The sequence below is a fragment of the Leptonychotes weddellii genome, chromosome 5 (genome assembly GCF_054177405.1).
Source record: "Leptonychotes weddellii isolate Sample4059 chromosome 5, ASM5417740v2, whole genome shotgun sequence".
NCBI lineage: Eukaryota > Metazoa > Chordata > Mammalia > Carnivora > Phocidae > Leptonychotes > Leptonychotes weddellii.
In genome coordinates, this window is record NC_138373.1 from 126,266,074 (window position 1) to 126,280,548 (window position 14,475).

Here is a 14,475-nt window from a genome sequence, read left to right on the forward strand (position 1 = left end):
ACTAATAATACACTATATGTTAATTAACTGAATTTAAATTAAAAAAATAATAACAAAATTGAAAAGTACAGCATAGGGAATATAATCAATAATACTATAATAACACCGTATGGTGACAAAGGGTAACTATACTTACTGTGGTATTTTATTTTATTTTATTTTATTTTTTAAAGATTTTATTTATTTATTTGAGAGAGAGAGAATGAGAGAGCGAGCACATGAGAGGGGGGAGGGTCAGAGGGAGAAGCAGACTCCCCGCCGAGCAGGGAGCCCGATGCGGGACTCGATCCAGGGACTCCAGGATCATGACCTGAGCCGAAGGCAGTCGCTTAACCAACTGAGCCACCCAGGCGCCCTTACTGTGGTATTTTATAATGTACATAATTGTGGAATCATTATATTGTACACCTAAAAGCAACATAATAATGTAGGCTAATCATACTTCAATAAAAAAATGCAGGAAAAAAAAAAGACTTAGGGAGGTACCATAGTATTCTGAACAACTAAATGACACATTTATGACAAAACTGGACATTCAAAATAATTACTTATATACAATAATAAATTTGATTTCTATTTCTCAAAGTAAATACACTACATGATTTAGCCTTTTTCTTTGCTTCAATCCACTGTCTTTTCCTTTATAACAGATTGTAGAAATAAATTAACTCATTCATTATTCTATGACATTTCACTATTTAAGCTGTCACTTACGCTTTTATTTTAAAGAAGAATCACTTGTAGATGCTTAGTGCCTTTCTTCTTATGCACTTTTTTTTTTTTTTTTTGCATTCCTTCAGAGTTTTTCCCTGCTATTTGCTTTAATCTGTAAGATCATGTATGGGAAAACTAAAATGAATTTAATGAGAGAGAAAATATAACATGCTCCTATTACTGACATCTCATGAATTCTGCAATACTTGTTTACACTTAAGTATTTTAAAATCACTATAAAAATGAGCTGACAATTAAAATTATACTTTATTTGTAATCAACAATATTTGGCGCCTAAAAAATAGCAGATGATGCTAACTCAACAGTGATGGAACCTACAATAAGGCTCCCCCCCTCTTTCCTATTAGCTTGATGTTCTGAATGGTTGGCAAAAAGTATATTAAAAGGAACCTTACACTTAGGATAAAACCCACTGTTTCTCAAAAATCTTGAGGATTAATCAGTATGTATATAATCATATTCTGATTAATACAAATAATACACAAATCCAAATGCATAATATTGATATTGATTAACATACTGTGCTTACATAATTAAACAAATAAAAATATATATTGCAAAAAATTCCAAATATCATGTCACAATTATTTCGATTTCATTATCCATTTCTCTGATTTCTGACTCATGTTTCAATTTGACTACTCTTTCACGTTTACTTTGATATTCAGTCCTGGATTCTAAAGACTATCATTGGCTTTTTCCATCAACTCAGATTCTTATATTCAAACTTCTTAGTGCCCATCATCTGGATGTTTCAAAGTCACCTCCAATCCCATGCCCTCAAAATTTACTTTCCCTGTGTCTTCTCTTTATGAATATGGTTCTATATACACATGGATGCTTTTCTGCCTGACGTCCTTCTTTCAAAACAGAAATCTGGGAGTCATTCTAAACTCCCCTTTTTCTCATTACTACACATCTACTAAATCATCAAAACTTACAAATTCTATCCCAGATATATTTCTGGGATCTCATTCCCTCTCTCCTTTCCCATAGTCCTCATCATCTCTTACCAAAAGTCTTACCAAAGTTTCCACCGTATCAGCACCACACACCTGGAAGGAGCTTAAATTCCCAGCACACACATTTTCTGTTCCTCATGGTTGAAACAGTTCTTACAATATTATATTCTTCCATAAGATTATGAGTATCAAGAAAAAGATGCTTTCTAGATTTTAATTCTTACGTAGCTTTTCTATTTTGGGAAAACAGCGTAGAAGAGTGGAAAAATGTATTGAATGTGTTTCAAATAGATCAGTTCTACAATTTCAGAGTTCAAAAACTGCCTTTATGCTTATTTAAAGTTGGCCAAATTATGCAAATACCCAGAGACACAGTCTACTTATTGGCAAAATGAGGATATTTCCTGATACGTGTCCATTTCTTGTGAGATTAAGTTAGTAGATTAGTTACACAATCTTCCAGTCTCCATTTATCAACTCTACTATACACTTACCTTACCTTACACATACCAGACATTTATATTTTTATTTGGTTGTTGTTATGGGTTAAATTGTGCTTTCTCACAAAGGTGTTAAAGTTCTAACCCCCAGTACCTGTGAATGTGACCTTATTTGGAAATAAGATCTTTGATGTCCACATTAATATGAGGTCATCTGGTTGGGTCCTAATTCAATATGATTGTCTCCTTATAAATCAAGGAAATTTGGACACAGAGACAGACACAGAGGGAAGACCATGTGAAGACACAGAAAGAACACCATCTACAAGCCAAGGATCCACAAGGCAACACCAGCTAGGTGAGAGGTATGGAACAAATTCTACCTAGCAGCTCTCAGAAGGAATTAACCCTGCCAATGGCTTGATTTCAGATTTTGAGCATTCAGAACTGTGAGACAATAAATTTCTGTTGTTTAAGCCACTCAGTTTACTGTAAGCCACTTTGTTACAGCAATCTCAGTAAACTAGTGAAGTTGTTTTACTGTATTTTATACAAATGTGTCCATGCTTTTGAACTATTTTAGAAGGTTAATTATGAAAAGACATGCACCTGGGCTAGGTAGATCATTTGTCATACTGGCTTAGTAAAGAACCATAGATAACTAGATAATTAATGAAAAATAATGATAATGCCAGACATGAACTTCTATCAAACCTACATGAAAACATGTTGAATAAATAGCCCTTACATTCTACAGAGCCAAAAGGAAGGCTTCATGATCAAAAGAGGAAGCTACAAGAAGTCATTAATGTAACATTTTTCCTTAATTCCTCCCTGTATGTCTACCATATGGAATTCTATGTAGCTCTCTCTGACTAACTGTTCTGTATTGCTCAAGGCTCTATTAGAGAGATGAGAAGCCACTTTAGTTGTGGGGGGATTTGTCACAGCATAGTAATTGACTGACTCACTGGGAGGGCTGAAGAAATAGACTTTAGGTTAAACATTACTAACCAACCTTAAAGACATCCCACAGAACCAGGATCCAGGGGAATTGCTATCTCTTCCCCCAGTCAGGAAGTCTCTGGCACCACTGCAGCGAGCAGAAAAAACAACAAAAGCAGTAGCTGCTCCAGAACCACAGCATATCTGCTACAACCTGCACCAGTGAGATGTGCCACATGCCCTGCCGCTCAGCACCCACAGAGCACCTGACAAGATCCTGAGACTGCTGCTGATTCTGCATCAGAAGCCGCACGTGCCTCTCTAGTGTGCTTGTCAGCCAATGGAGCAGAAATTACAGAACAAGAGCTTTCTGAGAGGGCATGAGATTAAACCTATATCACATCTGAAGCTCTGACTGCAAGAGAATCTTGAAAATGGAACTTGTAGTTTGCCATGTTCTGCTATTCATCAAGCCCCATTGGAACAAGGGTGGGATGGTGTTGAGCACCAATTCACCATAGCCACCAGATAAACTAGCAACATTTGTTTGCTATGGAATCACCTTAGATGCCCAATGAAATGCCTAGCACAGGAGTCCTTACTCTTCATTGCCTCTTCCAGACTACTTGCTTCCTGACAACTCCTTGTTTTGAAGCCCAAACTCTCAGATTACACTGCCTGCTACCTTTCTTTTTTGAAGTAATTTTTACATGTAATTTAATTATATTTAATTACTCATTTCTTAAAGATTTTAACACCTAGCTCACTGCCACTTTGTTTTTTCCAGTCAGAATTCCCAATGGTTCAATATCTACGGAGAAGAATCTTGACCTTCTTTTTTTTCAATGATTCAATCCTCAATCATATCTCAGCCACCTTCTTTCAAGGTTATGCTCTGTCCCACTAATAACAATAACTATACCCAAATTCCCATAATTTCAATTATAAACATCTCATTTTATATAAACCATCTTCTACTGTCTCACATACCCAAAACTCAGCAATTCTTCAAGGCTAGAAAGAGCATGCTCACTGCATATCATCTCTTTTTTTTTTTTCAAAGTGAATGCATATCATCTTTTTATACTTTCTGATGCCCTCACATGCTTAGCTGCCCGTCTTAATACCACAACTCATCATTATAATCATCATTAAAATCTTGTACACTGTCACCTTTTCAATCATCTCCTTCTCTTCCCTAACATTCTCTAAACCACTTTTCCTGCCTTATAGTTTTCTGTGACATCTATCTATCTATCTATCTATCCATCTGCCTCTTTTCCTATTCAGGTATAATTTCCATGAGGTCATAGACTCTGTTCTTTACTGCTGTTGCCTCAGAATGTAAGACAAAGTAAGAACTCAATAAATATTTACCAAGTAAATCAACAACGTAATTATCTAGTAATAATTCCTTAATTTAACTAGAACACTATACATGTTCAAATATTTTCTTGAATAAGTGAGTTATACAGAATTGAAATTCTAAGATGAAGCAAACCCTTAAAATTTTATTTGGTCTACCCATTAAAGGTAAGTGGAAAAGTCTATTATAAAGTCAATGACATACAAAAATACAAAGGCAATATTTTTGCTATATATTGTGAAATTTGAATATATATCTTTGAAAATTTTCCTTTTCTATTTCCTCTTATAAAATTTCCCAGCTTCTTCATGATAATTACTTGAAATAAAGCAACAATACAATTTTCAAAGATTAAAAATATATGAGATAACTTATTGAATGAATTCTTAAATTGGTCAATTAAAATAACTATAAGTTATATTAATATTGTACTGAAATTCTTATTCTCTTCTAATTGATTCTACTCTTCAATCCGTTTTTAAGGAAGGAAATTAAATAGCTTGAAAATATTTAAAGATTCACTTTAACAATGCCTTTCAGCAGCTCCCAAGTTATTAATTACATCAGGTAAATCAACCATGACAATCTATTAATAGGAAATGGAGAAGAAAATTAAATTAGTAAAAACTGTTAAATTGATTAGCTAATTATAGAGACCCATATTACATAAGCTTGCAATAGGAGAGCCTATATCCATAAACTTACATGCATGTTACTTTGATTGTTTACAGCAATGTTGTTTTCATTACTATAATGAACCATCCAAAGATCTACAGTATGTCAAATCGCATGAAATAGTATACTTCAAGAAATGTTTCAAGTCCTTGCGTTAATTAACATGTTCCTAAAATCTACACAGTTTAAGAGGTAGAAGCATATCACACAAATGCGATGTAGAGCTTATCATAATAATACTCGTAATGAATCAGTTTTCAAATGGAATTATCTGTGTTTATGTATTTGTAACTCCAAACAGTATGCAAGAAACAATGCAAAAGACAATTGTTACTTCCTTCCCTTTTTCCTTTCTTTCCTTCCTTCACCTTTTTTGGTCATCTACTCTGTGCCAGCCACTTTGACAGTTTTGACTGAATAACACGTAACAAAACACACAAATGAACTGAGATCTGAAGGATAGAAAGCAGTCAGTCAAGAGAACAGCTGTGAGGGAGGGGGTCAGAAGTGGTGACTGTCTTTCCTGAGAGCATCCACACAACTTTCCACTGGTGGGAAAAGCAGTGTATATTCTAAGAGCCAGTGTGCTGGGAACAGAGTGGGTGACAGTAAGTGTGTTAAGAGAAGAGAGAGAGTAGGTAGGCAGGGTTGATACCATGCAGTACCTGGCAGCCAAGGAGGGAGACTGGATTCTACTGGAAGTGTGATGAGAAGCCATTTTCGGGGAGGGAGGGAAGGTGGAGGAGTGCCAAATTATCAACGTATTGTAAAAGAAACTTCTTTTTATAGGCTACCCAATTTTGTATATAATGTTAGAGAATCACATAAATCCAAAAATTACAGTACATTAAAAAAAGGAGTGGTGCTAAATATTCATAAAAGAATTACTAGACTGTAAATAAATGATTAGCAGTAACGGAAAACAATGTGTTCCTGACACTTAGAAATTTCAGGAGTCACATGAAAGAAAGTGTGGTCTAATGATCACTAACAAAAGATCAAAGTGAGTTTCCAGCCTTCTGCATGCCCTAGATAACAGCCACTAATAAATGCTGCTTATACAGTAACTCTGGTGAGTGGTAATTTGAAATATTAATCATGGAATTGAGTGGATGGAGGTTTATTCTGATCTTTACTAATCACTAATTCTTTGGATAAGAGCCAGTACTTGCAAGCACCTGCAATTTATGAACCACAATAGTAAGTGTGGTCTATATATGCAGTGAGTGCTTAATAAGACTATTTTCTTAATTGAAGTATAATTTTGAATAGCAGTAGGTCATCCAAATTGAGAGATTTTGAAATGTTAATAGACTTTTGTTAAAATCACTGTACATTTTTATATATAATCTATGTTATTATATTATGAAGATGTTAAATTATGTCCAGACTGCTTGATTCTATATTATCAAATTTACATCGTAGATTGTTATGTAAAGACAAGAGGAAGGATCGACATTTGCAACTGTTCTTATTCCAAACAAGCATAGTCAGATAATACACTTATCTAAGAGAAGAAATTAGGAAGAATAAAGGAAAAATATTTAAAATAGCTATTCTCACCTATTTGTTCCATAATAGCTTTTTGAAAATATTAAATCTGTAGATTTAAAAGAAGAAAAAATATATAAGAAATGTGAACTGGACTGAAAGCACTCATTATTCAAGATATTTAAAGCTAGCTATTTAATTGCTTCAAAATAATTTGTTGCAGGCTCTATTTTTCTCTTGGTTCCACTGCCTACACCTTCCCAGGGAATGAATAAGTACTCTCATATGTACATAAATACCCTCTTTTTAGAAATACACGTTGCCCATCTAGTGTGGATTTTATATATATATATATATTTGCAAAATTTAATGTAACTCTACATGTCTTCTGGGTTCAGAAAGATATGATACATTAAAAGAGAGTATTATATCTATCTAAAGATTGGCTCTATGAAAAAATGTTTTCAAAATTCTTATACAGAATGCTTCAGACATAGAAAAATTTGAATCAATCAGTACTACATCTCTTTAGAACTATTTCTGAATAAGAAGTTACACAAGCTTTTTGCCCACAGGCTCCTGCTGGTTCAGTACTATAATTCACCTTACCTATTGCGCAAGACTTACCTTTATAAAAGTTACATCACTTCTTCATTTCACTCCACTTTGTTTCCCTCCTATCCAAATTTTTCCTCAGAAGCCCTTTCCATAATAAATCATTCTCTTATTTACTTGCATTCTTCATAGAATGATTTCCCATTTGCCTGTTTTGACTGAAATGGAGCTTTATTTGGAATGCATTGCTCTCCCAGGCTCTTATCCATGGATACAATACCTCTTATTAGTTAAGGTGATCTTCACTTCTGCAACAGAGAAACCCTTCCATCTCAATAGAAGTTTTTCTAATCAGTGGCCTGGGAAACTTGGCTCCACCCACTCACTTCAGAACCCAGGCAGATGGAGGTTGTATGGTCTTTAACATGTTGCTTCTAGTTTGAGGACAGTGGATGGGGAAAAAAGGGGAAAGGTTAGAAAATATTATTGCCAACTTTGTGTTCCCTTCCCAGTTTCAAGAAACATTAAGTAAAGGAACTGAATTATTTTGAAATAATTTTGGTTGCTGAACTGGGTTCTTTGGATGGCAAAGTCTCTCTGGGACTGAACCAAGTAAGTTACAGATTTATTCTTGTCTCATAGTCACATTTATACAAGTTGCTAAATGAATTTGACTCATTACTCACTAGACTGTAAGTTCTTGGTGGCAGGGAAAGCATAACATTTACCTGCATATCCTTATCATCTAAGAGGTGCTTTGCACAAAGTACCTTTTGTAAATATTGATGGATGAATGAATGGGTGGATGCATAGACAAAAGTGAAAATGCCTGTGATCATTCTCCACTGTCTACAGAGGAAATTCTAAACTCTTTATGACATATTATGATATGGCCATACATAGTCAAAGCTAAAGCCATTTTTTTCTCATAAATGTTTTGGTTGAATATTGGACCTATTTCTCTATTCCACATTTAATCACTTTAGAACTCCATATACACTTCTGCTCATTTTAGTTCAGTACCTACATGCCCGTTCCTCTCTTATCTAAAAACATCTTGGGGCAACTGGGTGTCCTAGTTGGTTAAGCATCTTTCTCTTGATTTCAGCTCAGGTTGTGATCTCAGGATTGTGAGATCAAGCACTGCCTCGGGTTCCATGCTTAGCAGAGTCTGCTTAAGACTATCTCTCCTTCTCTCTCTGTGCTTTGTGTGCTTCTCTCTCTCTTTCTCAAATAAATAAATAAATCCTAAAAAAATAAAATAAATAAAATAAAAATGTCTAATTTTCCATAACCAAACTCACATTTTACCCATTGTTACCCATTGTTGGAAGTCTTCCTTAAGCCTCCGCTCCTTTAGATAGATTATACTTGGCTCCTATGGTGAATGGACCCTAGGGCCAGGGTCATGACACTGATTTTTTTTCCCTCTGTTGTTCATTTTCTATACATCCCTTTTCTTTTTTTCTTTTTAAATATTTTATTTATTTATTTGAGAGCAAATGAGAGAGAGCATGAATGGGGTGGGGGATAGAGGGAGAGGGAGAAGTATAGACTCCCCGCTAAGCAGGGAGCCCAACACCCGCTTGATCCCGGGATCCCAGGATCATGACCCAAGTAGAAATCAAGAGTCAAACACTTAACCCACTGAGCCACTCAGGCACCCATATATATCCCTTCTCTTGAGTGCAGACAGGACCTGTGACTTGCTCCTAGTCAACAGATTATGGCAAAGTTAAAGAGATTTTGCATATGTAATTAATGTTCCAAATTCACTGATTTTGAGTTAATCAAAAGTATTATTATTTTGGGTGGGGTTGGTCTTTTCAGGTGGAAAGTCTTAAAAGAGGGACTGGCCCCCGTTGAGATGAAAGACTCTTCTGTTGACCTTGAAGGGGAATGTAGCTAGCTGGTCTCTAAGAGTTGAGGGCCTCCTCACTGCAGTCATGAGGGCCTGAATTCTGCCAACAACCTATGAGCTTGAAAGAGTACCCCAAGCCCCAAATGAGTACTGAGATCTGAGTGATTGAAGCCTTAATTATGGGCTTGTGAGAATGAGCAGAAAACCCAGCTAAATCATGCCCAGATTCCAAAACCAGGATGACTGTGATATAATAAATGTGTATTATTTTAAAATGCTATACTTGTGGTAATTTATTATTCAGCACTAGAAAAGTAATACAGATATTTTATGTATGTTCTCCCAGCAGTGTGTATTAACTCAGTTACAACACTTAACATGCTATATCTCTGGCTCATTCACATCTTTTTTTCCTGTGAGACTCTGAGTTCCTTGAAGGCAGGAACCACCTCTAATCTGTAAAATTCAGTGAATCAGTAAATATTTTTGTTGGTTTGATTAATATACTTACATAATAAAACTCCCATACATTTCCCTCTACTCTTGTCTAAGAAATCCAATCATTGATAAAAGAAATAAAGTAAAAATATCAGGAAATTATTATAAACATCTAGGTCAGTAGTGGTATTGCTGGCTCCTTTTATCCTAAGTATCAAGATTTTAGAACAATTATTTACACCTCCTACATGTATCCCAGGCAGTCTGAAAAAAGCCAATTAATCTCCTAACTTCAGAGAATCTTTTTGATTTGAGGTAGTCAGCATTTTTATTTTCTTGTCCTCAGACACTGTCCTAGTGACGTACCCTCTGAATATTTTACTTGGAATTCTGGAATCACAAAGTGTTCTGTCTCCTCCTAGATGTGAATAAGGAGGTATGTGACCCTGGTTGCTAATGGAAGCCAATTTTGTGGCTGTGTTTTACCTATCTGATGATGGAGAAAATATCTCTGGAGGGCAGAACAGAGAAACAAAAGAAATTGTGTTCTTGATGACACTAGCTAAAGTATTGTACCACCAAGCGCTGAATCCTGCCTTATTTGGGGATTTTCAGTTACCAGTAAATCACGCCATAGTTTAAAGCCAGTTTTAGTTGGGCTTCTGTTGCTTTAATGTAAAATTTGAACTGATAGTTTCTAAAGCTACATTCTCAAGGAACTATTAGGATTTAGTATAAAATAAACATTAATCATTCAATTAGTTGTTTGTTTATAAAAAATTATTAAGTAACTGAATTGATAATTTTGACATTTTGTTAATACTTTACTCATATGATAATGTAAACCAAAAATAATACATTTCTTAATATTGAGTTACAAAGATAAAAATAACAAATATCAGATATTTTAAAATATTTAACACACTTGATTTCTTAATGATATTTAACTACTCATACCTTGATGGTTCTGATCTAGTCTACATATGATTTATTTGTTTTAACTGATAGATATATTTATCATATTTTGGAATTCCCGTAACAGAATGGTACTTATGCTTCTAGATGGGAGTGTGACCTAATGGTTAAAATAAAGGATTTCTCTCTATGAGAATTTAAATTAGATTTTGATCAGAAGAACTAAGGCTATGACATAATAGCACAACTGGTGGGAAATTCAGTTAATTCTATAAAATAGTGATGACAAGAAGGATTAATTTTGAAAAATCCTTGCCAATTATATGATCAAGATGCTTGTGTCTTGATGTATTTTTTTGAACCATAACATTTTCTTTGCCTGTAGGAATTGGGCTAATCAATCTTATTTTAATAGATGTCAGCACTATATGGGTAAACTAAGAAAACAGACCAAGAAACTACATTTGGGCATCTGATGGATTTTTTCTTTTCTCTTTCCACTGGACCATTTCCATCAACACACAAACATGCAATTTCAACCATCTGGAAAGCATATCATTAATCCTCTCATCTCCTACATGCTACCATCCCATTTTTTTCTGCTTCTTTTTAGAATAAGACTCTTTGAAAAACTTGTCTCTACTCATGGCATTTGCTTCCACTCTTTCTATTCTCTCTCAAACTCTCCTAACTCATCTTGAAAAGGTTCACAATGACCCTTCCCAGCCCCTCTCAAATATCTGCATAGTCCCTTTCTCACCTTCTTTGAGCTGTTGTCCAGATATAATCTCAGATAAACCTTCCCTAATACTTCCAGTGTCCCCATGCTTTACTTTTCTCTTTAGTGCTTAGTGTTCATCTGATATATATAATTATATTATATTATATTATATTATATTATATTATATTATATTAATCACCATTCACTCCCATTAGAATGCAAGTTCCACAAAGGAGGGTCTTTATTTTATTCACTTCAGTATCCTAGTTCCTAGAATAGTGCCTGGCCCTTAGTAGATACTCAATAATTTTTGTTGAATGACAGAGCACCATTTATCCAGTGAGCAAAAATTAGGGCAGCCGCCATCAGTAGACAGAGGCTGTCAGGGTACAGTCTTAAAGCAGACAGTTTGATTAAAAGACATCAAGAACTAGAGAGTGACATAGGTAATAGGAATTCAGAGATTCACCAAGAAGTAGGTAAAATGCACAGGACTCCACCTTCTAGAACGTAATTAGATATAAAGCAACAGCTTTCTACTGAAGAAAATATCCATACATATTTCATATGTTCTAGAGCGAGCATTTGTTTTGAAAAAAGCTGATTTTAAGTAGAAGTAGGCAAACTTCTAGTTATGAGGTGAATTAAAAGAAGTTCCTGACAATGGGAAGGAATTTGCATTCCATTAAAATTACAGAGTACTTATGTTTTCAGCTTTAAGCTATAGTGCCTTATAATTGTTTCTGCCTACAAAATGTAATTTAAGTTCACCAATTTGTAAATAAGTAAATAAACAGAAATATTACACTGGCAACACAATCTACAAAAAGTGTTATTAAAAGTATTTCCACAGCAACATCAGAATAATTACCTCTATAATCAGCAGCAGAGGAAATATGCTAAAGCCAAGCTTTATTTTTCTCAAAATCGTGGGACTACAGTGCTCACCCACACAACAGCATGAACAACAGAAAATTATATTTCATGTTTAAAAGTCATTGTACACTCTACAATTTAAGTAAACCAATGAGTATGAAAATACATATTTTATAATAGTAACTATGAAAGAGACACTGTGATATTTTTCAGTACCAGTAAAATGTATTATATTCTAACTTTGGATTATTTTTCTAAAATTAAAATACTGCAGCTAGAGTTCCAATTTTAGAAGAAGAAATGCAAAAAATCAAATATCCTAATTTATATCTCATTAATGAAACTTACTTTCTTCTCAATGTTAAGAAGAGCTCACCTGGAACTAAGAAAGGAATGGATTATCAAAGTCAATGTGTCAGAAGAGGAAAATATCAAACTGACAGCCAAAACAAGAATCATTTTTATTTTAATGGTTCACATTAAACTAAGAAATACCACCAAAGTAAACACTTTGCTATATTAAATAAAAATTTAAGTCCAATATATAAAAATGAGGTAATTATAGATTTCTCTAGCCAATCAAAAAAGATATCTGAGCCTAATGCTAATATTTCATTTACCTTTCCAGCATCAAGTGATGAGGCAATATCACATTTTTTGACTTAATATTTTTCTGCTGTTTCAATATACTATTAACCTTTGTATTTAATATTGCATAATTCTAGAATCATGAGTATTACATTAAAAAAACAAAACAAAAGTTTGCAGGGAAGGGAAAAAAAAAAGATGGGAGAAAGTCAGATGGGAGAATTAAAACCCAATCCAATAGTCCACCATGAGAATAACCTCCAAGGAGAACATAAGCTTTATATTTCTGTTCTAAACACTAAGAATACACTGGTGAGCAAGGCTATTTCTTGTTTTGTGTTATTTGATTTAGAACTCTGATTTTAAATAAAAATCATATTAAGTTTGCAGTATTGAAATATTTAAGGGAAATTAGTCTTGAATGTATTTTTTATTAAGGTTTGAGAGTAATTTAAGCAATTTAAAATGATGTTATCTGTCAAACCATTTAAGCCATTAAAAGGAAAATCAAATTTATTAACTATATGATGCAGACCAAAACACAGAAAAAGATTTAATTAAGTTTATAAATGGCAAAGTATAGATTTAACAAAAGCCTTATAAATGTTAAGACTTGCTAAAATTATGAGTAGAAAAGTATGATTTCTCATTTATAAATGAGAAAATTAAGTTTAGGACTTATAACTTTAAACCACTGAATATTAATTCTGAAAACCACAGTCATCATCAAATAAATATTTTCTATGTATTAAAATAGACCTCATGGTTGTATGTAAAGAGTGGGAATGGAGAGCAAAAATAAATAAGTAAATAAACATATGAATGCACATAATATATACTAAACTATAATAAATATATAATATATAAAATAAAATAAAATAATTCAAATATCTGGGGTCAGAGCACCTAGGCAGGCTTGAGTGTAACACTTCAGGCTATAAAGGCCAGAGTGAGGATTTGAAGGGTTTTTTTTCCCTCCAAAATCCTACACTGGGGGGCACTGGAAAGTTTTAACTGTGAAGGCATGAGATTGGATATGCATTTTTCAGTGATCGCTTTGGTTGCTATGGTAGGGAGACAAAAATGGAAGCACAGGGGCCAGTTAAGACTATGTTATATTTCAGTTAAGAGTTGATAGTGCTTTACATTGAAAGTAAATTAGGATGTTTGGATGCATGAAATCAGGTAAAGCTGATAGAATTTGCTGATTTCCATTGGGAATTGGTGGATGGGAGACATAGAAGAAAAAGGAAGAGATTAAAAATGAATCCTAGAATTTCGGGTTGAGAATCTGAAAAGATGGTGGTGTTATTTATTGAGCCTAAAGAGAAACCGGTTTTGAAGGTGGAAAATCAAGACGTCTCTTTTGAGGATGTCTGAGGTATCTATGAGACGTCCCAATGAAGATGTGACATAGGCAGCTGGATGTACATGGTAGGGCTCTGTGGATGTCAGAGCAGGAGAAACACATCTGGAAACTTCTACCTGTGTATCTGGTTCCATGTTTTGTATTAATATACTTCAAATTCATTTATATCAATTTCGTGGTAAGCCTAGAGCATAACTATCAACATATAATTTTGATTTACCACAGGAATATTTTTTTTAAGATTTTTTATTTTATTATGTTATGTTAATCACCATACATTACATCATTAGTTTTTGATGTAGTGTTCCATGATTCATTGTTTGTGTATAACACCCTGTGCTCCATTCAATACGTGCCCTCTTGAATACCCATCACCAGGCTAACCAGTCCCCCCAAACCCCTCCCCTCTAGAACCCTCAGTTTGTTTCTCAGAGTCCATAGTCTCTCATGGTTCGTCTCCCCCTCTGATTCCCCCGCCTTCATTCTTCCCCTCCTGCTATCTTTTTTTTTTTTTAAACATATAATGTATTATTTGATT

The 14,475-nt window shown here is 34.2% G+C and overlaps 1 protein-coding gene across 18 annotated transcripts in view; it reads right to left on the reverse strand.

Moving 5' to 3' along the window:
• Positions 1-14,475, reverse strand: part of PPFIA2 (PPFI scaffold protein A2) — a 464,553-nt gene that overhangs the window by 234,789 nt on the left and 215,289 nt on the right. The window contains exons 1-2 of one of the 18 annotated variants that reach the window (XM_081822144.1): positions 7,450-7,583; positions 6,687-6,723 (exon numbers count right to left, since the gene is read on the reverse strand). The exons of 14 other annotated variants lie outside the window; for them this stretch is intronic. The gene's annotated coding sequence lies outside the window, so the exon portion shown is untranslated. 3 more of the 18 variants (XM_081822142.1, XM_081822146.1, XM_081822145.1) reach the window with 3 other exon arrangements.